The following is a 25,769-nucleotide window of genomic DNA, read 5'->3' as shown; positions in this document are numbered from 1 at the left end:
ACTCTCACAGTATTATATTGACCCCCATTACCCAGCATTTCTGTTGGTTCAACTAGGTGACTTAACTTGTACTGTTGTCTAAGTCCTAGTTGTGACAAGATGGTACCCCCCCCCCCACCTGAGCCATAGGGTGTTCTAATGGCGATAGATGGGTGGGTGAAAAAATAAAAATCCTGAGCTGCCAAGTTGCCACTCACAGTGGTCAATGTGGAGCAGTATCAGTGGTGGCTGGTGACATTTGAAAGTGGTGAGGCGTAATCTTTGTGGGAGAGGACCGTGGCGAGCGAGCACATCAAGCGAGACTGAACAATTAAAGGGGAGTTCGGGGGTTCTCCACCCGAGAAAACTCTGAAAAAAGCGGGTAAATGGTGCATTTTCAAGCAAATTTGAGAAGCAGGAATGTTAATAAAGCAATTGTGAAAGTGCAGTTATTACATTAATAAAGGGATGTCATATAACGACAACAGGGTAGCTGCTTATTCAGTATAACCACAGAGCTTCATAACAGACTTCAAGATGCAATGCTGATAACCAGACTGCACCAGCACCAGTCTGCGATCTCGCTCTATAAACACTAACACTCTTTGAAGTGCAGATTGAGTCACTCTAGACTGCACTTCAAAGAGTGTTAGACTTAGAGTTTATATAGAGTGGGAACGCAACCCAAGAAGGCAATTCAGAACTTGAAGAACTGCTTTTGATGAAGTGAAGGCACACATTTGCTTTGTGCAACTGTCCTTTAATTGTTCCAATTGCCTCTGCTGGTCAAAGGAGGCAATTAGAACAATGGAAGCCAGGACAGTTGCACAAAGCAAATGAGGGCCTTCGTTTTATTAAATATATAGCGCTTACTGCCAGTGCGCTCCGATCCTCAGTGCTCGCCTGCGTTCGACCGAAGATGCTAGATATAATTACTTGAGCAAGGCCCTCAAATAATTAACTAACTAGGATGCGATCATTACTAAAAATCACCAACAATAAGATTGAAGCGCAGTGGAAAGGAGGAAAGTTAGATAGGTGATAAAGCCTCTGGCAGGTTGCTGTTGACGACTTTGTAAATCTGCCCTGGCATCTGGCCATTATTACAGCCATGAACGTGGTGCTGCGTCGCAGAACAGAAGTGAAGAACACAGACTGCTGAATGCCGACTCGGACTAATTGGATACTTTCACTTAGTTAAATTGGACGACTGACTCACTCAGGTCTCAGCCGCACCGTCGACGAATGCAGGCCCAGGCCCTCAACCCAGTGGCGGGACGCAGCAGTCTTGCGTCTCTATTATGCAGTAACGTGAAAGAGCAGTCTTGTGGCTCCAAACTAAAGTTAGCAGCAGCTGCTGACTGTGCTCTGCTGTGGCCACACAGATATATAGTATACATAGGGATTCAGTTGCATGCACTAAAACTAAAATAAATATGCAGCGCACCATTTTGACCATTTAGATTTTTTGCACACATGGGAGATCGATAAACCCCGTGGTATGCGCACTTCGCATGTGGCAGGCTCGGCGCAGCTATTATTAGTGTAGTAGTAGTGGTCTTAAGGGTCATGTCACTCAGTAGCAATACTCACTACGTGTTGTATCGAATCGATCGATCCTTTTTCTACAAGTTAGACCGAGCTGCTCTGCTGAAACTACTAGGCCTCCGATCCCAGGGCAATGAGGAAGTCAGGCGGAACTCGAGGGATCCAGAGTCTTTTTTTTTCTCTCTCTCTCTTTTTCCTTCCTTCCTTCCTTCCTCCCCCCCTTCTCCTGTGTGTGCAAATGGAATGCCCCATGAGGGGAGGGGGATTACAACAGAAGCAGAGAGGGGCGGACTGTGCTTGAGGAGGCAGGGCAGGGCAGAAAATCACTGCACAGCTTTACAATAAAGCCATGCAGTGATTGGTCAATATGCCCCCATGCTCCTGGACATGTCCAGCCTAGTGAGTCACACAGCCTCTGCCCCATTCTGGAGACTGCCACTGCCTAGAGACTAAAGCAGCCAATCCAGGCGCTGCTAAAGCAGCTCTTGGATTGGCCTGGGGAAGGAGACCTTGCCGCTCCTTAGAGACCGTGGGGTTGGGGCTTCTACCCACGACCCCTCCTCAATTTGCACAGGCGAGAGTCAGAGACCCTCAAGACTGCGCATGTCGGGCTGGCCAGGGAACGGCACCCGGCCACCCCGACATGCGCATTTTGCTGCACTGGCCCAGGCGGGGAATGCCGCAACTTTACTTAGTTCGGTTGCTCTAACACCCCCCCTCCCCGTGACGTCACATGGCATGCCTGCTTCAGCTGATTCAGAGACAGCTCAGCTGACTGACTGCTGCCGGGCCGCTGTGCCACCGTGGGCTGAAATTAATTTTATTATGAGTGCTGCGGTGGACGGAACCCTGGGGCAAAATAATCAGTGGGGCGATGTCCCAACGCCCATACTGAGGAACCACCACTGAGCGGTATGAGTCCCCAACTACAAGAGCATGCCAGTGTTTTACCACAATGACGACCTGATGTTCCCATCTCACTCGAGGTTAGGGGTCGACTGGCCACCTGTTCTGTGTAGGCTCTGCAGCCCTCACAAGTTCTTGACTGTGCTTCTAGCAGTACTTCACACTATCAGATTCTGCTCATGCCCTGATCCTCCAGACCCTACTCAAGTGATGACATATATGGTAGGCACCTTATGCTAGCCCCACCCTAATGAGCCTGCCGTAGAACTCTCCAAGGTATAGGTGGTGGCACTGAGCTATTGATCATTTTTGTGGGGATATGAAACACGGCTGATAACACCCCTTCTTTCACCGCATGGTTTTGGCATCATGCTGCCATTGCGGCTCACTGTCCATGTGTACGAGCTGAAAGTAAAACGGCATGCACTGTGCCAGGAACGTTTTTCAGATCTCGCTTTCGACACAGCAGGTGCATAAAGATAAGTTTGCACCAAGCAGTATGCCTCCATCCAACAAACCCTACATTTATGTTCCTCATTAATGGCAGAAGCCCTACCATGCCCAGCATGCTCATCGACCCCTGTCTTGTACAACGCAGACCCACCAAGAAAACTTGATGTCCTTCGTCGAGAATAAGATCCTAATCATCCTAGCGGGGATTTAAAAAGCAGGGTAACTTTTGAGCATCTCAAACGAAACTTCCTTAACCTTATTTTAATTTGCTTTAGTTGCAATCCTAGACCACGAAAAAAACAACCAAAATAATGGAAAAACTGAAAGTTATGAATATTCCAAATTAGCTCTTCAGAGTGAATACAATAAAAGACCACTTTTATGCTTTGCCCCAAGATACCATGTCATATGTCAACTATAAAAAGTGGCAGTGACACAAAGGTATAATCCAACAAAGTGTTCTTGGTAGAGAAAACATGTGTAGTTCCTTGGTAGATTTGTAAGGAAACACCGATTCTGTGCTCTCAAATGTGGGGAATTGAGTCAATTCTAGATAGAGGTGCACAACAGATCCTTTTATGAATCATAGGACCTCTCGAGAGAATGGCCCAGAAGGGATCTGTCCAGCTTACAAGATCATCATACGAAGAGGATTTTCCTTCATCCAAAGAATGGTCCCAAGCACTCGAAAGCATACAAGAATCACGGGGTGTTTATATATGCCATGCCCATGGCCAACTTTCTGGAGCACTTGAGTTACAGACTCATCTCAATATCCTCTCATTAACAAAATCATTAAACAAGAGGTCACTCAGCAGACTTTATAGGATCGTACACGCTTTGCAATGATGAAATCTCTTGTTTTAAATGGGGAGAAGGACATACATCTCAATTGCAGACATCAGAGAAGACTGCTTTCTTCAGGAAGTGCCTGGTGTTCTTCACATTTCATCAGCCTGTGGTATAGTGTAACATAAAACCTTACTGGATCGCTTGGTAAAATGGATCGGGTTGATCAGAATGGCTCTCCAACGATACCACTCTGGTGTTGAACTGCGGCTAACAAATCAAAGTTGGTCCCTGTAGGAGAGTAGGGTCTGCTATCCTATGGTCACCCCAATTTTTGCTTTTTGCTTCACTGGTTTTCGACTTACTGAGGCTGTGGGCCTGCTAATCAGACCCCCAGCCTGCTGTTCTCTCTCTAAATTCATAATACATGTGCTATAGGTACATACCACAATTGGAAATGGACTCCTTGTCAGCCCCTGTACTATGCACTATAGGTGCTCAGGGCATAGGTGCCACCAAGGCCTACCAGGGGCTGAAGCATAGCTTTTGCCACCCCTGGCTGGTTCTTAAATTGACACAACTGGCTGATCACTCAGCTGGGGCAAGTGGGTGTAATCACCCCTTGCTTAGATATAGTATACCTATATCTAAACCTATATCTGGACACATATATAGCCTGTAAGCCACTCCTATGGAAGGCCTCATCAATCCTGGGGGCAGAGTGCGTGGTTTTATGTGAGATGGAGCTCTGGCATGAGCTGAGCCTGTCTGCAGCTGTCGGGAACAACTCCCTAAGCTGATCCGGGATAATGCCATACCAAATACTCTTAAGCGCCTTATAATCCTCGCGGTTATATAGCAACTTTGGTTTGGCTTTATCAAAACATGTCGTGTAAGGTGTCATACGAATTGGAATACTACCCCCTCGCCAGTTCTGGCGACGGGGGTAGCATTCCACCCTTCTAGAGGGATAAGACATGTTACTTTACTGAAACACGGTTGATTTAAAATGAGCCTCAGATCCACAAAATGGATGCCTCTGCCACAGACACGGGTCTGGCCTCCTGCTGCTGACCGAAACTCAGCATATGGTGGCCTGGACAAAGAGTTTCCTGTCGCAGGGCGGTGTCAAACCACCCCAGACAGGAGATAGTGGATTGTAGTAGGGAGGTTTCAAAGAAACCAGACACTGCCTGGGGAGCACAAGGCTGCCCCTTGCATAATCCGGCCAAACCGGTTCTGGGGCCTCCCAGCCCCTGTCCCAGCGCGGCCTGGATCAAAGGAAAGGGGTGTAACCAACCCCTTACTGGGTCCCACCCATAGGAGGGGACCTAGCAGGATGTCCAGCCCACCAGATTCGAATAAGAGTGGGAGCAGTGCCAATGCAACTCAGATCATCCTGAAGAAACATAAGAAACGAATTCTGGACCCTTCGACTTTCTACTCAACGCAGAAGACTGAAGAATCTCCCTTGTGGTCAAGGAGTGACCACCCTGTGCAAACAGGTACCATCCAGCCCTCGACCCTTGCTTTGTTGCAGTTCCCGCCGGAACTCGAGCGACAGAGATCAACGAGATCAAGCTTGCCTGCCTTCTCCCTGCCCGATCCACAGTCCCTGCAGAGCTGAGACCAGTGGAGGCGACCGGAAGCGTGGGGCACGCCATCTTGAAAAGGCCACGAGACGCTGACCGTGCAGCCCACGAGTGATCCTCGAAGCTGTGCACCGGGGTTTGAGAAGCCCCCACCCCGAGCTACACTTGCACCAAAGCTACCCCCTCCACACTCGACGAGTGCTGCGTGGGGCCCTTCTGCTTGTGGCGGCTCGACGCGTTGGCCCGGTCACTTGCCCGCTGGCTTGTGGCCCCTGTGCCGATAAAAACTGAAATACGACTTGCTTTTCTGGTTGCTCCAGATCTGCACCAGCTCCTGTGAAAAGGAGCCCCCACTCTGACCCTCCTGGTTCGAGTGATAAGCAATCTCCCGGTTCCGCGTGGATTGCTTTTGCCAAGTGCTGTTTGCTGCAATCTTGGTGCTGACGGCGAGAGCCTACGTGGGACAGATCGTGACCCGCTCCTGGACGTCGCAGATGCCCCAGAGCCCACGTGACAGCGGAGAGAAGCCTATCGACAACCACCTGATTGCGCCCGACATTGCCTGGTTCCGTCCTGGTTCCACCCTGGTCACTGCTGAGTGACCCAGACTCTGTCCCCTCTGCTTTCAGGTACTTTTCTACTTCGATCCACCCTTGGATCGCACCGGACACTTCTGCTTCACATCGCCTGCAGCTGCAACAGCTTCAAGCACCAAGAGCCTGCGTGTCAAAACCCGACGCCACTTCGACCCTGTGCACCCACGGCCTGTGGGTGAGGTAACATTGCAACGCCGGTGTTCCCACACTGGTACACACCTCTAGGGTCTGTGTCTAAAGTTTTGTTCCTCTAGGTTCAGCGGAAGTATCTTTTAACTCACTTTATGTAACTTTTACGCACCATTGACATTGCATTGGTGCGAGCCGCACTTTCCGTGCTGCACCCGTCTCCTGTGGGCTACTCCCGACTTCAGCATTGCTAGTCCTGACTGCTCCCAGCGAATCTCTAGGCCCTAGGCCTAACCACTGTTCGATTGGTATCTCTTATACCACTTTTTTAGTATATGGTTTAAGTGGCCACCGGCCCTTATCCAAAATTGTGCAACTTTATATGTTATACTGTGCTTTTGATTTAACGCTTGTGCCCCTTTCCTCATAAAGAGTACTGGGGAGTAATTTAGAAATAAATACATATATTTTTATAATATATACTTGTGTGGTGTCCTTTCATTTGATTACAGGATTGTATGTGGTAAAACAGCTCGCTTAACACGACCTCTTAAGTTAAGCCTTTAAGGCTGCTTAGTCCATGCTACCACTAGGTCTAACAAGGTTGACTTACAACCAGACATATTTGGGGTTTGTTTGGACTGATACCAAGTGGTTCCAGAATTGGAAACACTACATATCAGGCCAACTTCTCACAGTCCCTCATCACGAACTGTGAAGCCTATCACATTCAGGCATGTCTATTTCCCTTTCTACTCAACAGATATATTTGACTTCTCTCTCCGTTCATCTCACAATATCAACTTCAGTTCTGTTTGAAAGGTGATGATAACAAACTGCATCACTGGTTCATCAAACTCAAGGAACATGGCAAAAACATCACCAATTGCCTAAGAGGCGTGTTGTTATTCATGAAGCATAGCTACAGATGCAGGAACAGTTGTAAAATTGAAATCCTGAAAGTTGGAGCCCACTCTGATGATAGCCTAAACAGTGGTGTAGGTAGGTAGCCAAGGGCTCGAGTGCAAGAAATTAACTGGGCCCATCACATGGGTTACATCTTAGTTTGTCAGCTGCCACTGACACGCCTCAACCTCCTGTGACACAGTCTGCGCCTACCATAACAAAACTCACTACCATTCTCATACACACACTATTGTATTTGCACTCCCTGCAATGTATTTCTGCAAGTCAGAGCTACATCCCTAAAAAGTATTAATAAAGCCAATAGATGTGTCTCACAAAGACACAACATGCAGGGACCTCACATTCGCACTGCTACCCTCACATAGGCACATCCCTCACACTGCTCTCACCCAGGCATATGCCTCACTCTGCACTCACACGGGTGCAACTTTCAACCTGTAGACCACTCACTCTGCACTCACAACTGACAATGTTAATCCTGCATTCTCATAGACACATCCCTCGCAATGCACTCCCTAAACATTGTGGCTATCTTGAACTCACACAAGTATGCTGATCACATGCAGGTACACCGCTCTCTAGTAAGGAGCAGGATTTGGTTAGTGGTGGCATAGGAGGCACAGGTTGAGCATCGGATGCATCTAGCCACTAGTGCAATGCAATTCAAAGCTTTTGAGGTAAGGTACACTGAAGCCTGAATGTCCACTGAGGTTATCTAATTTCCCATTAGTCACACTTGGACCAGCACTGCAGACTACATGAGCCTGATCTTTGTGGATTTTTGCAGGAAATGTGTTGGCATCAAAAATTCCCCCCTTACCTTCTAAAAAGCAATCTATTTGTATTATTTGTAGTGCAAGCATATGCTTAAGTAAAAAAAGCAACACAACCATGGCAACTAAATATGGAGGGTACATGCTTCAATAAAAAGATAAAAAGTAAAGCTGGCATCTTGGAACAGCAACAAATCTATACAGAGTATGCAGAATACTGCTTCAAGATGGTGGCATGGTTGTGAAGCTTGCAGCAGGGCCTGGTGCTCTGCATAAGAAAGTTGTGGCTGAGTACCAATGGCAGTGCAGCTGCTGGTAGTCTCATTTCTCAATTAGCACAAGTCTGCATTTGCATAAGCTGTTGGGGCATGAACCTCAAGGAAATATCTCCAGATAAAATACGTGTGCTGCAATAATTAATAGACAGAAGTAGATGAAAGTGATTACAAGCCCAAAAGCGTAACTAGTAGGTATAGTTCTACCATGGTGCCGAAACAGCCACGGGCTACAAAGAGTCATAGTTCTTTAGTCCACCACTGTGGCTAGGGCAAAGCTGAAACAAAACGTGAGAGACAAATTATTTAGGCATGCAGAATCTTACCCAGTTTAGAAATTCATCGGCACGAGGGCCAAGGGGGGTGTCCCTGCCCTGCCTCTTCCTGGCGCTGACGGGTGCTTTGTCCCGCGCAGCGGGAATAGGGGCAGCGTTTTGTAGCCAATGGTGTCCTGCACCCCTGATGGCGCTAATGCTTCTGGGATCTGGAGTCCCCCACAGCAGCAGGAATAGGGGCCGAGCTTTGTAGTTCGATGGTGTCCTGCATCACTGATGATGCCTCCAGGCGCTAAAGCTTCTGGGGCCTGGAGTCCCCTGCACAACCGGCGGCCTTGTTGTCCCGTGTAGCGGGAATAGGGGCCGCCCTTTGTAGAGCGATAATGTCCTGCCCCCTGTTCCCCGATGGCGCCTCCAGGTGCTAAAGCTTCTGGGACCTGGAGTCTCCTGCTGAACCAGCAGTCTCGTTGTGGGAGGAGTCAATGCCCCTCTCTAGTGATGCTCACATGATTGTCTGGCAACAGCTGTTCTGTCAAGCCAGACCATAAAAATGAAGAGGGTGCATTTCAAACCTTATTTTAGGGACAGGAAAGCAATCCTTTTATAATAGATAAGACACTCATAATTTCGATTGGCGTTGCATGCCTGGAAACTTTTCTTAAAGGGATGGGGACATTGCTTCCATATACACTACAGATACCACTCTGGGAAATCAATACATTTGTGAGAATAGATAACATGAAAAAAATGAAAATAGGATGATGTTTGATAGCAGGGGACTTATACAACACCGGTGCACTGACAAAATTAGGGTGTGGAGAGAAGGTTTTTGCGTCATTCGGAGTTCTCAGGTTAGCAGGAAACACTTGAGGTAAATTAGAGGAGGCAGTATGAAATTCCAAAACATTAGAAGTATTAGGAAAAAAAAGTGGTGAGAGGGTATAACCATAACTACACACAGCTATATGTACAGCCATACATCAGGAGACTATTAAGCCATAAACAAAATCATGACTAAAATGGGAAGCAATCCAGCTCACATACAGAATGTGGGAAGAGGACCTTATGCTTATATGTACGGTATCCAGCAACACCAGATTCTGATTGATCCAATTTAACGTATATAAGGCCATTATTGCTGCATACATTTGCCCTACCTAAATGGGTTGAATGTCCCAGATGTCAGCAATTGGAAACAACTTAAGATATTTTTGACATGGGATTGTGCAAGAATAAATCAATATTAGAGGCAAGGAGTGTCAGATACAAAGAAGGTACAGGGGCAGAATTAGCATTGAAGCCACAAACGTGTCTTCTGGGTTTAGGAGCTAGCCGTTCAAAGAACAAGTTCATATCAATCAACAAATCAAACAGAATTTGTACAGAATTTGTATAGCTCACACTGTCACCCCTAGGGGTATCTGGGCGCTGCGTCTTCATAGAAGAGCCAGGTCTTGAGTCTCTTTCTGAAGTCTATCAGCGAGGGGGCTGTCCCGAGCTGGAGGGGAAGGTCATTCCAGGTCTTGGCGGTGATGCAAGAGAAGGAGAGGCCACCGCTGCAACGTGTGTGTGTGTGTGTGTGTGTGTGTGTGTGTGTGTGTAAGGGTGAGTGAGGAGGAGCACAGGTGTCTAGAGGGATGGCGGATGTTCAGTCAATGGTTTATTTAGGCAGGTCCTAAATCATGGAGGGCTTTGTAGGCATGTGTGAGGATCTTAAATAGGCATCTCTTCTGGATTATACAATTTACTCTTCTGTTATTTGAAAGGCGACTGGCAATACATTGTTTTAGCTCCAAAACACCTTCACAGAATCTTTGAATAGAGATGCGGGGCAATGGTCCTTAGCTGAGGAAATAAAAATGAGGCTAACAAGAAAGGGTGACAATTTGCATTATGGCTTGGAAACAAGGCAGAGGTGATGACAGCCCTCCATTAACCAAGCTAGAATTGTAAGAAATATACTGAAGATGGATTGATATATAGAATGATAATAATGAACACAATCAAGTGACTTTTAAAGTGCACCCTAGTATGTGATGTGATAGCAATATTGTTAAATGATGTGAAGTTATGGTTTTTGTGAAGAAAACTAAATACAGATATATTAAAAAAGGAATGTGCATCAGTGCTCATGACTTCCTATCAAGGTAAAGGTCATTATAAGGTGAGGACAGCCTGGCTTGTTTTCCCAGGATCCTTTCTTCTCAGGACCCCATACTGCCACTTCTAAATGTGTTTAAATTTCACTAAAAACAGGCCATTTTTGCTTTTGGCATATATTCATGATTAGGCAGGTGACATCAGCCACCATCATGTGATGCCATATCCTGAATCTGCCTTCAACGATATCCTAGGAATGTTTTCCTATTTTGAATGGGGTACTCATGGTGCCAGAAAAACCAGTGAGGGGCCTGGAAAAACGAAAGTAGACAGGACCCACAAAACGTCTTACAGACCTGAGCAATGGAAATGTCATGAGCATGACTTAAGGATTTCTACCCGCGTCCAACCTGAGATAGCCTACTGCAGAGCAGCTCTCTTTCTACGCAGAATGTATTTAATTGGTCGTTCTTGTGCTTGAAGCTTCTCTGACATCTGTTTCTGAGCTTCAGTCCCCAGCCAACCAGTGATGAGACATGAGACCTCCCCAGTGCAGTCTGGACTGCCTCTGCTTTGTGGAGTTCCAGAGACCCTCGGATGCTTACCAGTAGATGGTATGGGCCCCACTTTGTTTCTTCTCTCTGAGCCGTGATGCCTCCAAGAAGCTGAGAATCCACAATGGCAGGTGACCTGGACAGCAAAGCTTTGTTCCTTGGTAGAAAATGGGGGAAGTTATGCCAAGGCACCTGGTTAGGGAGGTGAGATATTTTAAACGTTGAGCAGCACCTTTCTTGGCTTGGCTACAGATCAACACAGAACACCAAGCGTCTACATAATCCACCTCAATTAGATATTGTAGAAGCAGAGGCCTGCATACCTCCACTCACCAGAAGCCCCCCTGCAATCTCACTTATCTTTACAACTCAAGCTACATTTGGACAGTGAGGCTCTCACTGGGTGTTCCACTGCTAAACCCTAAACCAGGGAGATCAACCAGTCCTTTGTATCATAAGTTTCAATGCCGATACCATGGAGTACCCACTGCCAGACATAGATTAGTTCCATGGACTACTGACCTTCATTGGCACCAGGAGCACTGCAACCCTAGGGTGGATTTACTCATAACCATCTACAAAGGTGCACTGTTCAATGAGTCTCTCTTGTCATCAGCCAGAAACTATGCTGAACTGATAATTTGTGCATAAATTGGGATATTCTCTGCGGAAATTACCAACAACCCAATGGACATCACGACCTCAAAGAACCATGAGAATGGGACAATGATCATTGTTACTACATGATCCCCCTGAAAAACTACTAAGATACCAAGTTCTAAATTTTGTACTACAAAATTTAATCTACGCATGTAGACGTGGACTTAAGTATAGTTAGCCTATATGTATTTATATATACTTATCTTGACAATATTTTGGCTACTGTACTATTTTGGTAGTTACCCACTTTCTGTAGAAAGAAAAGGGGGTGAACATGGCAAGTATGGCTATGGTGATCTTCTCAAGGTTCCTTAGAAATGTTATATGTTTGGAGTAGTTGGTGACTTCTGCAGAGACATTCAAGCTTATCTATCATCAAGGTACGTAGATGTGGAGTTAAGAATAGTAATCTATAATTACCCAGGTATACTTACTGTGACAATATATCGATAATTAATGTTTTGGCTATTACATTTTTGTGGCAAGATATTTTGGTACTTTGTATTCAGCCATAATACCATAGGGGGTTCTCCAATTCTCTGAACACGGGAACCCTCCTGCGTCTTGCATTAGGAACCTACACCAGAAGCAGCATCCTTTTGTGGTTACTGCTTCTTGTGTGGCACGTGAATGCTCGCTGTGGGGTTTGGAAAGAGGATAGCCTCATTCTTCTTTACACCTCCTCCTTCCCCAATTGTCATCTCTCTCTTACAGCACAGTGGTCCTGTGCTGCTGCAAAAGATCAGCTCTTTAAGTAGCCTCTGTTATCTAAGAAGGCCTAACAGCACGGCACGACTGTAGCTCAATTCTTTTCAGAGCAAGTCTTGGTAACTGCTTGCTAAGCATGATGTCCATGACCTTCATACAATCAGTGATATCCAGTGCTCAGTTTGTAAAAGAATTAGTGATTGGGCCCAAAGTTTTCCTCCGAAGCTCCCAGTGTTGCTGCCGAATGTTGGGGGTTGCCAAAAACTAAGGCTGTTGGTTCTTGATTCCAACTCATGCCTCTTTTTTCTATCTCCCCTAAACTTCCAGTCTTTTTATCTCACTCTTGCGGATTCCTTTTCATCCCTGCTTTCGCCATTTGTCACAGTTTTTCCGTCTTCCTCCTTTTTTCCCAATTTTCTGTCTTTCTCACTCTTGTTCTGGATCAAAGTTTAATGATGAAAAATAAGTCCTTGCCCCAAAATGAGTACTGGTGATACTTCACTTATAGCTCACGGTACCTTTTCTGTTTCAAATCGAGGTTCAGTCTACCCATTGGACATCTTCAGAACATGGCTCTCAAGGTCTCTGAGTGTTGGTTGTAGGCTTTCTCAAGCATAGCCCACACGACTACAAGATATCAGCCCATTCTTGGGTAGTAGGCTTATGATCCTTGCCATCAGCCTACCAAAAGTGCGCATTGCCTTTTACCCTTGTGGGGCCTTGTCTCAAACTACAGCTTTGAACAAACTCAAGAAGTTCTTTAGGTTGTCAGTACCCTTCTCCAATGGCTGCATCAGTACCTCCATTGCTACTGATTAAAAGGGAGGCTTAACAACTGGTGTGCCTTACAAAGATGATGCCTTCTAATCCAGTCCCTTCTTCACGGCCTAGGATCTCCTCTTGATAACTCCTGACATTACGCAAAAAATAAAATCATGACCTTTTTTTAAAAAATGGGAAACGGGCAGAGAGTGAATTCCTATGATTATCTGGGAATGACTACTGTTATAAAAGGCTTCATTTGTGCTGAATGAAAAAAATTCAAATTGGGAGCCTGGACTTAAATACAATCTAAAGCACCAACATTATGAATGAATTTAAGCTTCCAAGTTTGGAATTGCTTTGCTCAATGAATTCTTTGGGTTGGAAAACAATTTATAAAGAATACTTTAAGGGATCACAATTGGGGTAGTAATTTACAGGCCCTGCTAAACTTTAAACATGCTGAGCTTCTGTTTGACATGCTCATGTTGGGACCTCAACAATATCTGACATCCATTTAAAACCTCAAACACAAAAGAGGTATCTAAGATTTAGGTTTCTGTATATTCAGCTACTAAAGTTCGAAGGTTCATGGAATTCCAACAATGTTGTATGGTTGGGATGTAGATTATGTGGTGATAAGGTAGAAACATTGGAGTATATAATTTGTCTCTGTCCGGAATTATTACACCTAAGCAAGAAATATCTACGAGACTCTGTTAATGCTCCAAATGTTCGTACGACTAAGAAACAAATGAGAACTTGTCCTATCCTAGAAAAGACTGAAGCTTTTTTAGTCTCTCCATTAAATTCGAGATCTCACATATAGGGGCCGATTATGATGGCGGACGGACCTGAGTCCGTCCGCCACCATAGAGTAGGAGGGACCGTCCGCAGGGGCTGCGGAGGTCCCTCCGTGCAGATTAGGATGTGACCGCCAGGGTGGCGGTCACATCCTCAATCTTTAACATTGCGGCGGGTGCAGCTTCAAGCTGCACCCGCCGCAATATTAAAAAAGCATGCACAGCATTTGTGTGCACAAAGCGGCAGGCACCGCGCGGTGCCTGCTGCTTTGTGCACGCAAATGCAGGGGGGTACCATAGGTACCCCCCATGTGCACCCCCCACCCCCCCTTCACCTAGGGGGCCCGCAACGGGCCCCCGCAGTGAAGTTCCGTATGCTTTTCCACGGCGGACAAGCCGCCGCGGAAAAGCATTACTCTTACACCATCCTAATATGGCTGGCGGTGTCTGATAGATACCGCCAGCCATGTTAGTGCTTTTCCGCCGCGGTCGGAAGCCGACCGCAGGGAAAAGCTGCAGACGGAATCCAAGACCCACCAGCCATCCTAATTTGGCGGTGGGTCTTGTGAGGCTCCGCAGAGGATTCTCTGCATCCTCCGGGCCGGCGGTGGCTTCCGCCGGCCCGGAGGATGCGGAGAATCCTCCATCCTAATCGGCCCCTTAATCTGATAATAAAGTGCCAGGTCAAAATTCTAAAAGCGATCCTATTTATCGGAACATAGTTGGTCAATTTTTTTATCATGGTTTTATTTATTTTCTATTTTGTTTAGTGTAAGTTATTTATTTATTTATGTACAATAAAATTCCTTTCTTTCTCTCAGACTCCTGGAATATGAAGAGCCACCAAACTCACACATTGTCGAAACAGAAGCAGACCTACACCCCCTTACTCTGTACCCCTCATGGTTTCTGGAAGTCCACAACCTTAAGGCATCAGTAAAGGCAACTGGGGAAAACCTACATTTTCAGAGCGGAGGGCTGAGTCCAGAAAAGGGAGTCACAAAACTCCCAGATATATTAACAGCAGTTTACCCTTACTATATCATATGCATTCTATTGCATAACAATAATATTGCATTCACCACACCCACACCGACCTACCCACCTCATTGCATGGTAAGTATAGTTTACCTGGATGTGAAGGTAAAAATAGTAATTATATTCTTACCGTGAAGTTGAAACAATATGTGATGAAGATGATGTAATACTGTTGTACTTCAATGTTACCAACCTCGATATATAGTAATGTCGAACTGTAAAAACCACCCAAGTAAAGAACATACTTGTGAGGAGGATGGCTAAAACCAGAGCCTGGCTGCGGAACAGGTTTGTGTGGCCTGCCATTGTGCACGACCTGAAGACCTACTGCAGGATTTCGCACATGTGTAAATCCTGGAGGGAGGCCCAAAGTAACCCTACTTCCCCTTACAATGGAAGGGATCCCTTTTCAGCAAATAGAGATTGACGATGACGAGCCTATGAACTCGCTCCGCAGTAGTGGCAAGTAGTAATCTTTAAACAACCATGGATCCTGAAGCTGCTACCCTGAAAAATATTTGGTAGCTGAGGCTCCAATTGAAGTGTTTGCCAGAAAAGGGGTTCACTAAGCAGGCTATTTTTCATCAGGGAGCAGTAGTAGCTACCACAAAATAAAGGACTTTAAAAGCAACTCTATGGGATCCTCAAACACAAGTGAAGTCCACTTACAGAAATGCAACGGAAGCAAGAGATCTAGCTCTCCTGCCTTAATTTTTCCCAATCCGTGTCTTGGAGCTTTCTGTAGACCACCCCATAGATCATCGTGAACGACCAAGATTTCACCCTTGGAGAACAACATGTACCAACTATTTCAAATATCCTCGAAGGGTATACATCAGAACATTGATGACCTAACTCTGACATACCGCAACTTCAAACCATCATATTGGGCTGACCAAAATTGTCAAATCCAAACACTTATAACAATATAAACTTCACTCCATAACTTTGGATAAACCTAACCACAACTTATTGGAAATGATTGTCATTTTCAAAAGAATATGGCCAAGTAATCATTATTTACATCTCAACTAATCTTTTCAGATTTACATAAAAGAACAGAGGATTCAATAAATCTATTGTCAACAGACCTTCAGTAGCAGCATCAAATTATAACTGATCAACTGAAAACTAATTTACCAATTACATTTTACATCTCAGTTGTAGATTACCATTATTTTAACAAAGTAATATTTTCTGACCAAAAACGTACTCAAGGATAAGTGTGGAGGATGCTCAAGTGGTTGCCTAGAGAGTCACAAAGAAAGAGGTTATTGATGGAGCGGAGAGTGGTGATCAGTGAATGGCAATGCTGGAGATTGATTACTCTTGTGGATCCTGGACTGTCCGGGACGGTCTGAGACACAGTAAAGAACTTGGGAAAAGACTGGTGACTGGGTAGAAATCATAAGCAGAAAGAGGAGCAAAGCACTGCACAGGATCACACAGGAAATCAGAGGAGAAAAGGGATCCAAAGGGTAAGAATGTGCAAAGGAACTAGATAGATGGAACTCAGAAAGGATAGGCACTCAAGAGTTGATTTAGCATTCAGAATAACTACACCCAGGTTGGATGTGAAAGACATACATATAAAACAACATTAACAATAAAGGGCATGTTGGGTAAAGCACTCGGGAGCACCACACGGTAAGACTGAAGCTCAGTAAGTTCCTCACCCACAACTGCTGTTACAGATACTGACCCACATATAAGACATACATGCAATGCAGGGTCTGTGGAACTGATACCTATGGTGATGTTATAAATGTAACTCAAAGACAATAGTCACAGTAGAAAAGAAACACCACCTAAGTAGTCAGCTGCGCCCACGGATCCTGGTACTCAAACAGGAACATGCAAGGTGGTAACAGCAAGGGTGTAGAACTAAACACAGCCACAACAGACAAGGAGCTAGCAAGGAGGATTGATTAACAGGAAAGAAGGGAAACAAGGACACACTAGGCAGAAAGCAAGTAACAAACATACAAGGAAACTAGAAGCAAGACAGTAGTACAGGAAGACAGCAACTGAAGACTGAAACAGAGGTAATGGGAAGAAAAGCAGGAACTGGGACAAAGGAAATACAGGAGAGCGGATTCAATGGTGCATTAAATAGTACTAGTTCAGGAATCAAAGAAACAAGGAATCGCTAAGGATCAGGAATCAAGGTAGCACTGAAGACCGCACTAATTCAGGAACAAGGAATACTATAGCTCAGGAACAGGAATCAAGGAAACACTGAAGGCAGTGCTGGTTCAGGAACAAGGATAACTCTAGCTCAGGAATCGGGAGAGAACTCCAAGTAATGCTAATCAGGAACAAGGAATAGCTGCAAGTCAGGAAAAGGGACAAGGAATAACAAAAGCCAGAAAGCAAGGAATATCGAAAACTCAGGAAACAAGGATATCAAAAGTTCAGGAAACAAGGGTGGGTCTCACCAGAACACAGCTAAAATAACCAACTCTGAACTAGGGCGTAGACGCTTAAAAGAGTTCACAGTAAGCAGCCAGACACAGGTGAACTGAATTCCTCCACCCATCCTTGGCCTGAAGCGGTGGAGATGAAGCAGTGAGCAGGGGATTATAGTTAATGGAGTTTCCAGCATGAGCAGACTGGCTTCCACAAAACCTGGCATGGATTGGGAATGGTTGTCAATCCCTAAGAGTGTCCAAATGGCTGGAAGTCAGGATATGCAGAACACAGCTAAAATAACCAACTCTGAACTAGGGCGTAGACGCTTAAAAGAGTTCACAGTAAGCAGCCAGACACAGGTGAACTGAATTCCTCCACCCATCCTTGGCCTGAAGCGGTGGAGATGAAGCAGTGAGCAGGGGATTATAGTTAATGGAGTTTCCAGCATAAGCAGACTGGCTTCCACAAAACCTGGCATGGATTGGGAATTGTTGTCAATCCTTAAGAGTGTCCAAATGGCTGGAAGTCAGGATATGCATGCAGGGGAGTGTCTGGAAGCTCATTAGAACACTGGAAAGTCACATTATGTGGCCCCCTGGTGGTGGGCACGAGAGCGCAGGGAGCGAATCGTGATAGGGACTCTGTAGATCCTTGCCTGTCCTGGGGTGTAAACCCCACCCAGTGACCTTCAATCTGAGGGAGGTGTGAAGGGTGAATGAGTACTGAGCAACTTGAAACTTTGCTGAACCATCAGACATTCGTGTTATCAGGGCAGTTCTATAATCTTTTTTCTTTAGAATGTGTTGTCTCAGAGCACACCTTAGGGATGCATACCTAGCAACCCCTAGAACTCAATCTTAGACCCCAAAGTAGCCCTACATCTGAGGAGACCCGAAGAAGGAAGGTGCTGCTGTGTTGTCTGTGCACAGATCTGGCACCTTTGAGTGTAACTGTATGTCTTGGAGGCCATGTGGGCTACCAAATCTGTTTTATGGGTCAGGAGAAAGCTGGCTGCTTGGACCCGAGCTGTGTTTGTAAAGGTTGTTGGGAGGCTTAGGCTCTGCTGAATTTGCCACCTTGCACTTCCCATTGACTTATCCAGTTAACCCTCAGGTTAAAAAAGGTCCAGCATTCCTGTTAGATAAGGGCCAGTCCTGTGAGTGCTTAATTTGAGCCAGTGGTTGCCGACAGGGCCAGCTTTTGAGCTGGTGGCGCCCAGTGCAATTAACTTTTTGGGTGCCCCCCCTTCTCCACAGATTCTCTCACTACCACACTCTAACAGTGCCCCTCATTTCTCCATAGCCCCTCCCTCACAAACGAACCCTTCTAAACAACATAAAATCATAACATTCTAACCTATACTATGCAGTTTATATACATCTCTTTGACGACAGTTCACACATAAGTTTGCAACATTAGGATTGTAACTTATGAACTGCAAGTAACAAAAGGATCTATGTGACAAAAGCAGTAACCCACTGAGCTATCCACATAAATACATTTCTCTGATCTGCATAGTACACGTTTGTTGCAACAGGCACATTAACCCTCAGTGCTACTTTATATGGGTCAAAACTCCCCTTAGACAAAACTCCGATCTCTCTCCAGCAGAAACATTAATCAAACGATCTTGACATTTGTTTTGTTGCGTGAAAACGGCCGGACATGAAAGAAATTCAGCAACAACAGGTGCTTTTAAACTCACAAGATATTTCTATATATTAGCGCTCTCCCCGAGTATAGCGCCAGGTGCAGCAGCACCAGTCGCACCGCCCTAAAGCCAGCCCTGGTTGCTGATGGGAGGCACCAGCACTTATTTTTGGGGAACTGCACTTGGATTTCTGTATGAGCTATTTAAAAAAGTGCAAAAGAGGGAAAAACAGTTTGGAAAGATGAGGCAAAAGCAAGAGCAAGAAAAAGTGGCAGGGGGAGTCTGGTTGTAGTTCAGCTCAAATCACTTTATTTCGGCCAACAGGGCCATAAAAGTACAGACAATGTAAACGAGAATAAAATGGATAAAAACATGCATAAAAAAGTTTTTACAAACAAGACTAAAAAAAGGGAACTGAATACAATGTATAAAACAAGGCTTACCCAAGCACATGTGCAAAAATCATACATCATGCTAACGCTCAATAGTTGTCTGGGCAATACATATGGCGGTCAGAAGTAAAAAAGGAAAACCTTCCTCCACCAGGTATTCACAAAACAGTACAGCAAGGTAAAGTTTAGTAGGAAATCTAAGTAGAGTGAAGTAACAGAGGGAGGAAGGGCCTTCCTTCGGTAGCACCCAGATAGAACCCAGGAATTTTGCAATAGAAATGGCTATTACTGGACGGGAATCCGCCCTGAGGATGCGAAGGGCGACCGAATAGCTACGTACACCAAGTAGCCTTCAGCAGCAGTTTTCTGTCGTTAAAGCGGCGATAATGTTAACGCCATGCTTGATAATATGCCCCATAGTGCCACTACCTCCAACCCAACATGAAGTAAACACTCTGAAGGGTAAGGTGCCTACTCAAAACTGGAAGTATAACTTCCTGTACAATACAACTGATGCCAGATCCCAGAATGATTCAAACCCACAAGTGGGCTTAAAGTCAATGAAATCACAAGTGAGTTTGGAGCAAATTGCTCTGCGAGATTCCTCAGCCTCTAATGGTGATCAATATTGCTTTTTCAGAAGGGTCTTTGGCAGGAAATTGGTGCAATCCGGATAGTCCCACAAATTGAGCATCCCAAGTGAATACAGAGCCAACTTAATATTTGAAATCCAGGAAACCTTGCTAAATTGATCAGCCTTCATGACATCCTTAAGACTTTCAACATAATGTACAAATTCTGGGGGTAGTCCTTAGACGTGTGTCTCCAGTACAATAGGGGACACAATCGAATTATGCCCGACAAGTCTGTTAGTCCCAGATCTATAAACAGTGGGAACAATGAAGTACTAGGAGGAAGGGAAACAAGATTTCTGAGAAATTTGTTCTCTGTTCCAGCCAGTTCATTGTGTTTGGAAAAGCGCCACAGTTCAGCCCCAGATAAGGAAGAACTCAGGGCCATATTATCAAGACAGGGCGATACATTATCGCAGCTTTCATCGGCAGGAGACTGCCGCTAAAGCGGTGATAATGGGCTTGATAATATGCCCTTGTGAATTCCCATTCTGAACTCTTTAATGCCTTGCCCCAAGATACCATGTCATATGTCAACTATAAAAATTGGCAGTGACACAAAGGTATAATCCAACAAAGTGTTCTTGGTAGAGAAAACATGCGTAGTTCCTTTGTAGATTTGTAAGGAAACACCCAGTCTGTGCTCTCAAATGTAGGAAATAGAGTCAATTCAACATAGAGGTGCACAACAGATCCTTCTCCGAATCACAGGACCACTCTAGAGAATCTGTCCAGCTTACAAGATCATCATATGAAGATGATATTCCTTCACCCAAAGAATGGTCCCAAGCACTCGAAAGCATACAAGAGTGTTTATATATGCCATGCCCATGGCCAACTTTCTGGAACACGTGAGTTACAGACTCATCTCAATATCCTCATTAACAAAATCATTAAACAAACCTGGCATGGATTGGGAATGGTTGTCAATCCCTAAGAGGGTCCAAATGGCTGGAAGTCAGGATATGCAGAACACAGCTAAAATAACCAACTGTGAACTAGGGCGTAGATGCTTAAAAGAGTTCACAGTGATCACGTACATCAGGTGTGAGCAGGCTAACAGCAGCCAGACACAGGTGAACTGAATTCCGCAACCCATCCTTGGCCTGAAGGGGTGGAAACGAAGCAGTGAGCAGGGGATTATAGTTAATGGAGTTTCCAGCATGAGCAGACTGGCTTCCACAAAACCTGGCATGGATTGGGAATTGTTGTCAATCCGTAAGAGTGTCCAAATGGCTGGAAGTCAGGATATGCATGCAGGGGAGGGTCTGGAAGCTCATTAGAACAATGGAAAGTCACATTATGTGGCCCCCTGGTGGTGGGCACGAGAGCGCAGGGAGCGAATCGTGATAGGGACTCTGTAGATCCTTACCTGTCCTGGGGTGTAAACCCCACCCAGTGACCTTCATTTTGAGGGAGGTGTGAAGGGTGAATGAGTACTGAGCAACTTGAAACTTTGCTGAACCATCAGACAGTCGTGTTATCAGGGCAGTTCTATAATCTTTTCTCTTTAGAATGTGTTGTCTCAGAGCGCACCTTAGGGATGCATACCCAGCAACCCCTAGAACTCAATCTTAGACCCCATAGTAGCCCTACATCTGAGGAGACCCGAAGAAGGAAGGTGCTGCTGTGTTGTCTGTGCACAGATCTGGCACCTTTGAGTGTAACTGTATGTCTTGGAGGCCATGTGGGCTACCAAATCTGTTTTATGGGTCAGGAGAAAGCTGGCTGCTTGGACCAGAGCTGTGTTTGTAAAGGTTGTTGGGAGGCTTAGGCTCTGGCTCTGCTGAATTTGCCACCTTGCACTTCCCATTGACTTATCCAGTTAACCCTCAGGTTAAAAAAGGTCCAGCATTCCTGTTAGATAAGGGCCAGTCCTGTGAGTGCTTAATTTGAGCCAGTGGTTGCCGACAGGGCCAGCTTTTGAGCTGGTGGCGCCCAGTGCAATTAACTTTTTGGGTGCCCCCCTTCTCCACAGATTCTCTCACTACCACACTCTAACAGTGCCCCTCATTTCTCCATAGCCCCTCCCTCACAAACGAACCCTTCTAAACAACATAAAATCATAACATTCTAACCTATACTATGCAGTTTATATACATCTCTTTGACGACAGTTCACACATCAGTTTGCAACATTAGGATTGTAACTTATGAACTGCAAGTAACAAAAGGATCTCTGTGACAAAAGCAGTAACCCACTGAGCTATCCACATAAATGCATTTCTCTGATCTGCATAGTACACGTTTGTTGCAACAGGTACATTAACCCTCAGTGCTACTTTATATGGGTCAAAACTCCCCCTAGACAAAACTCCGATCTCTCTCCAGCAGAAACATTAATCGAACGATCTTGACATTTGTTTTGTTGCGTGAAAACGGCCGGACATGAAAGAAATTTAGCAACAACAGGTGCTTTTAAACTCACAAGATATTTCTATATATTAGCGCTCTCCCCGAGTATAGCGCCAGGTGCAGCAGCACCAGTCGCACCGCCCTAAATCCAGCCCTGGTTGCTGATGGGAGGCACCAGCACTTATTTTTGGGGAACTGCACTTGGATTTCTGTATGAGCTATTTAAAAAAGTGCAAAAGAGGGAAAAACAGTTTGGAAAGATGAGGCAAAAGCAAGAGCAAGAAAAAGGGGCAGGGAGAGTCTGGTTGTAGTTCAGTTCAAATCACTTTATTTCGGCCACCAGGGCCATAAAAGTACAGACAATGTAAACGAGAATAAAATGGATAAAAACATGTATAAAAAAGTTTTTACAAACAAGACTAAAAAAAGGGAACTGAATACAATATATAAAACAAGGCTTACCCAAGCACATGTGCAAAAATCATACATCATGCTCACGCTCAATAGTTGTCTGGGCAATGCATATGGCGATCAGAAGTAAAAAGGAAAACCTTCCTCCACCAGGTATTCACAAAACAGTACAGCATGGTAAAGTCTAGTAGGAAATCTAAGTAGAGTCAAGTAACAAAGGGAGGAAGGGTCTTCCTTCGGAGCACCCAGATAGAACCCAGGAATTTTGCAATAGAAATGGCTATTACTGGACGGGAATCCGCCCTGAGGATGCGAAGGGTGACCGAATAGCTACGTACACCAAGTAGCCTTCAGCAGCAGTTTTCTGTCGTTAAAGCGGCGATAATGTTAACGCCATGCTTGATAATATGCCCCATAGTGCCACTACCTCCAACCCAACATGAAGTAAACACTCTGAAGGGTAAGGTGCCTACTCAAAACTGGAAGTATAACTTCCTGTCCAATACAACTGATGCCAGATCCCAGAATGATTCAAACCCACAAGTGGGCTTAAAGTCAATGAAATCACAAGTGAGTTTGGAGCAAATTGCTCTGCGAGATTCCTCAGCCTCTAATGGTTATCAATATTGCTTTTTCAGAAGGGTCTTAGGCAGGAAATTGGTGCAATCCGGATAGTCCCACAAATTGAGCATCCCAAGTGAATACAGAGCCAACTTAATATTCGAAATCCAGGGAACCTTGCTAAATTGATCAGCCTTCATGACATCCTTAAGACTTTCAACATAATGTACAAATTCTGGGGGTAGTCCTTAGACGTGTGTCTCCAGTACAATAGGGGACACAATCGAATTATGCCCGACAAGTCTGTTAGTCCCAGATCTATAAACAGTGGGAACAATGAAGTACTAGGAGGAAGGGAAACAAGATTTCTGAGAAATTTGTTCTCTGTTCCAGCCAGTTCATTGTGTTTGGAAAAGCGCCACAGTTCAGCCCCAGATAAGGAAGAACTCAGGGCCATATTATCAAGACAGGGCGATACATTATCGCAGCTTTTATCGGCAGGAGACTGCCGCTAAAGCGGCGATAATGGGCTTGATAATATGCCCTTGTGAATTCCCATTGAAGGCCAGGTTCAGGTGTTAACCTGGGCTTCTATGGGAATTCACAAGGGCATATTATCAAGCCCATTATCGCCGCTCTAGTGGCAGTTTCCTGCAGATAAAAGCGGCATTAATGTATCGCCCTTTCTTGATAATATGGCCCCAAGTACTTTGCCTCATAGATCTTAAGGGCAGGTGAAATAGGTTTAGTGTAGGACAAAGAAAATTCCTTAAGTAACACACCAGACGTCTGCTTAAGTTTAATGGTTGCCTTATTAATATGAAGGTGTCAGGACATACCCTCCATGAATGTGACCCCAAGGTAGGCAAAAGAATCAACCTTTTCAAGTGGGATACCTCCCAAAAACAAGCTACCCTTTTTTATGCACCAAAGTTTAATTGCTCCGCCCGCCGGCTTCTGAGCTGAGCTCTGGGCACTGGCGCTCTTTCTTCCTCAAATTAAGCAGACCTCCTAGGATTCTGTGGCCTGGCATGGCAAATTTTGCAGCAAAAAATCATTTGTGATCCCAAAATTAGCTGCATTTTTGCGGTAGAACATGCCTGTCAAAAATACAGCTCGTTCTTTGGTCTGCACTACTGGAAACTCTGATATGTCACAGTCTGTGATCTGGCAGAGTTGCCAGCAGCGCCACTCCTTGGAACTGGAAGGGTGCCTGATGCCAGACAGTGCATTTCTGCATTTGAAACAAGCATTTGCAATGCAATAGGTCTCGCATTAGGAAAGTTTGAGCTATTGGTATTGTAAATGACACATTTTTAGGTCTCGGCTAAACGCGCGGAAGCGCGTTCTCGCTGAGAACTATTGTTAGCGAGTGTGCTTCCCAGGAGACACTCCTGGCCGCGCGCATTGCCTTGGAGGCGATTTGAAATGCGCACGCGCTCGCTATGGGCAGCTGCTGTCGCGCATTCACACGCATGCGCTAACTTGGGGCCACGGGCATACACCGCTGCTGTCGCGCATTCACACGCATGCGCTAACTTGGGACCACGGGCACACACATCACACTTGGGACCCCCCTGTTGATGCTCGCACTCACGGAGACTCCTGTTGCGGGTGGAGTTGTGACCCCCCTCCTGATGCTCGCACTCACCGGGATTCCTGTTGCGGGTGGAGGCCGTTACCTGGCTTCTTGCACCGGCGAGATTCTCTCTTTCAGGCGGGAGCCTCGCTCCCTTCAGCACTCCTCCGGTAGCTGCTCTGGTGTCGCAGGCGGGGCTCCTCTCCTCCGTAGGAAGTTCGGTGAGTTCCTGTTGTCCCTCGGTCCCGCCCCCGGCCTGCCTGACTTCCTACAACGGGCCGGGTGGCGGCGGGGACAATCTTTTATTTTTCTAACCAAACTCACTTCGTCTCAAGTAAAGCAAGGGGCATACATTTTTAGTATGCACAATTTGTCAATAATATTACAATATTTGAGTCTTATTAAGCTGCACACAACATATGTTTTATTTGTTTTGGACTCACTCTGAATTGTATTGCTTCTACATGCATGCAGATTTTGCAGTTACGGAAAGCGAAATACAGTGGGCTAAATCCGTTTTCTCCTGATTACAGTCTGGGTGACTAGTTAACTAACATGCCGCTTTCAGCCCAGGTATCATGATCAGAGTTTCCAGTTCAGCCACAGTGGTTATCTCTAGAGTTGCACAGGAACAGCAATATATTAGTGCATAGCTATCTTTCAAAAAAAACATTACTACACACTGATCAATGACTTTGACTTTCGAAGTATGATTATGTGGTGCATCTACCAAGCACTTTGTAAGAAGTCTTTCTGGCACTATGAGAGCTAAATCGCAGAGTAGTGAGTGCAGAGTAGTGAGTGCAGAGTAGTGAGTGCAGAGTAGTGAGTGCTGAGTAGTGAGTGCTGAGTAGTGAGTGCAGAGTAGTGAGTGCAGAGTAGCAAGTAGTGAGTGCAGAGTAGTGAGTAG

The sequence above is a fragment of the Lissotriton vulgaris genome, chromosome 9 (genome assembly GCF_964263255.1).
Source record: "Lissotriton vulgaris chromosome 9, aLisVul1.2, whole genome shotgun sequence".
In the NCBI taxonomy this organism is placed as follows: domain Eukaryota; kingdom Metazoa; phylum Chordata; class Amphibia; order Caudata; family Salamandridae; genus Lissotriton; species Lissotriton vulgaris.
This window is presented reverse-complemented; position numbering follows the sequence as displayed.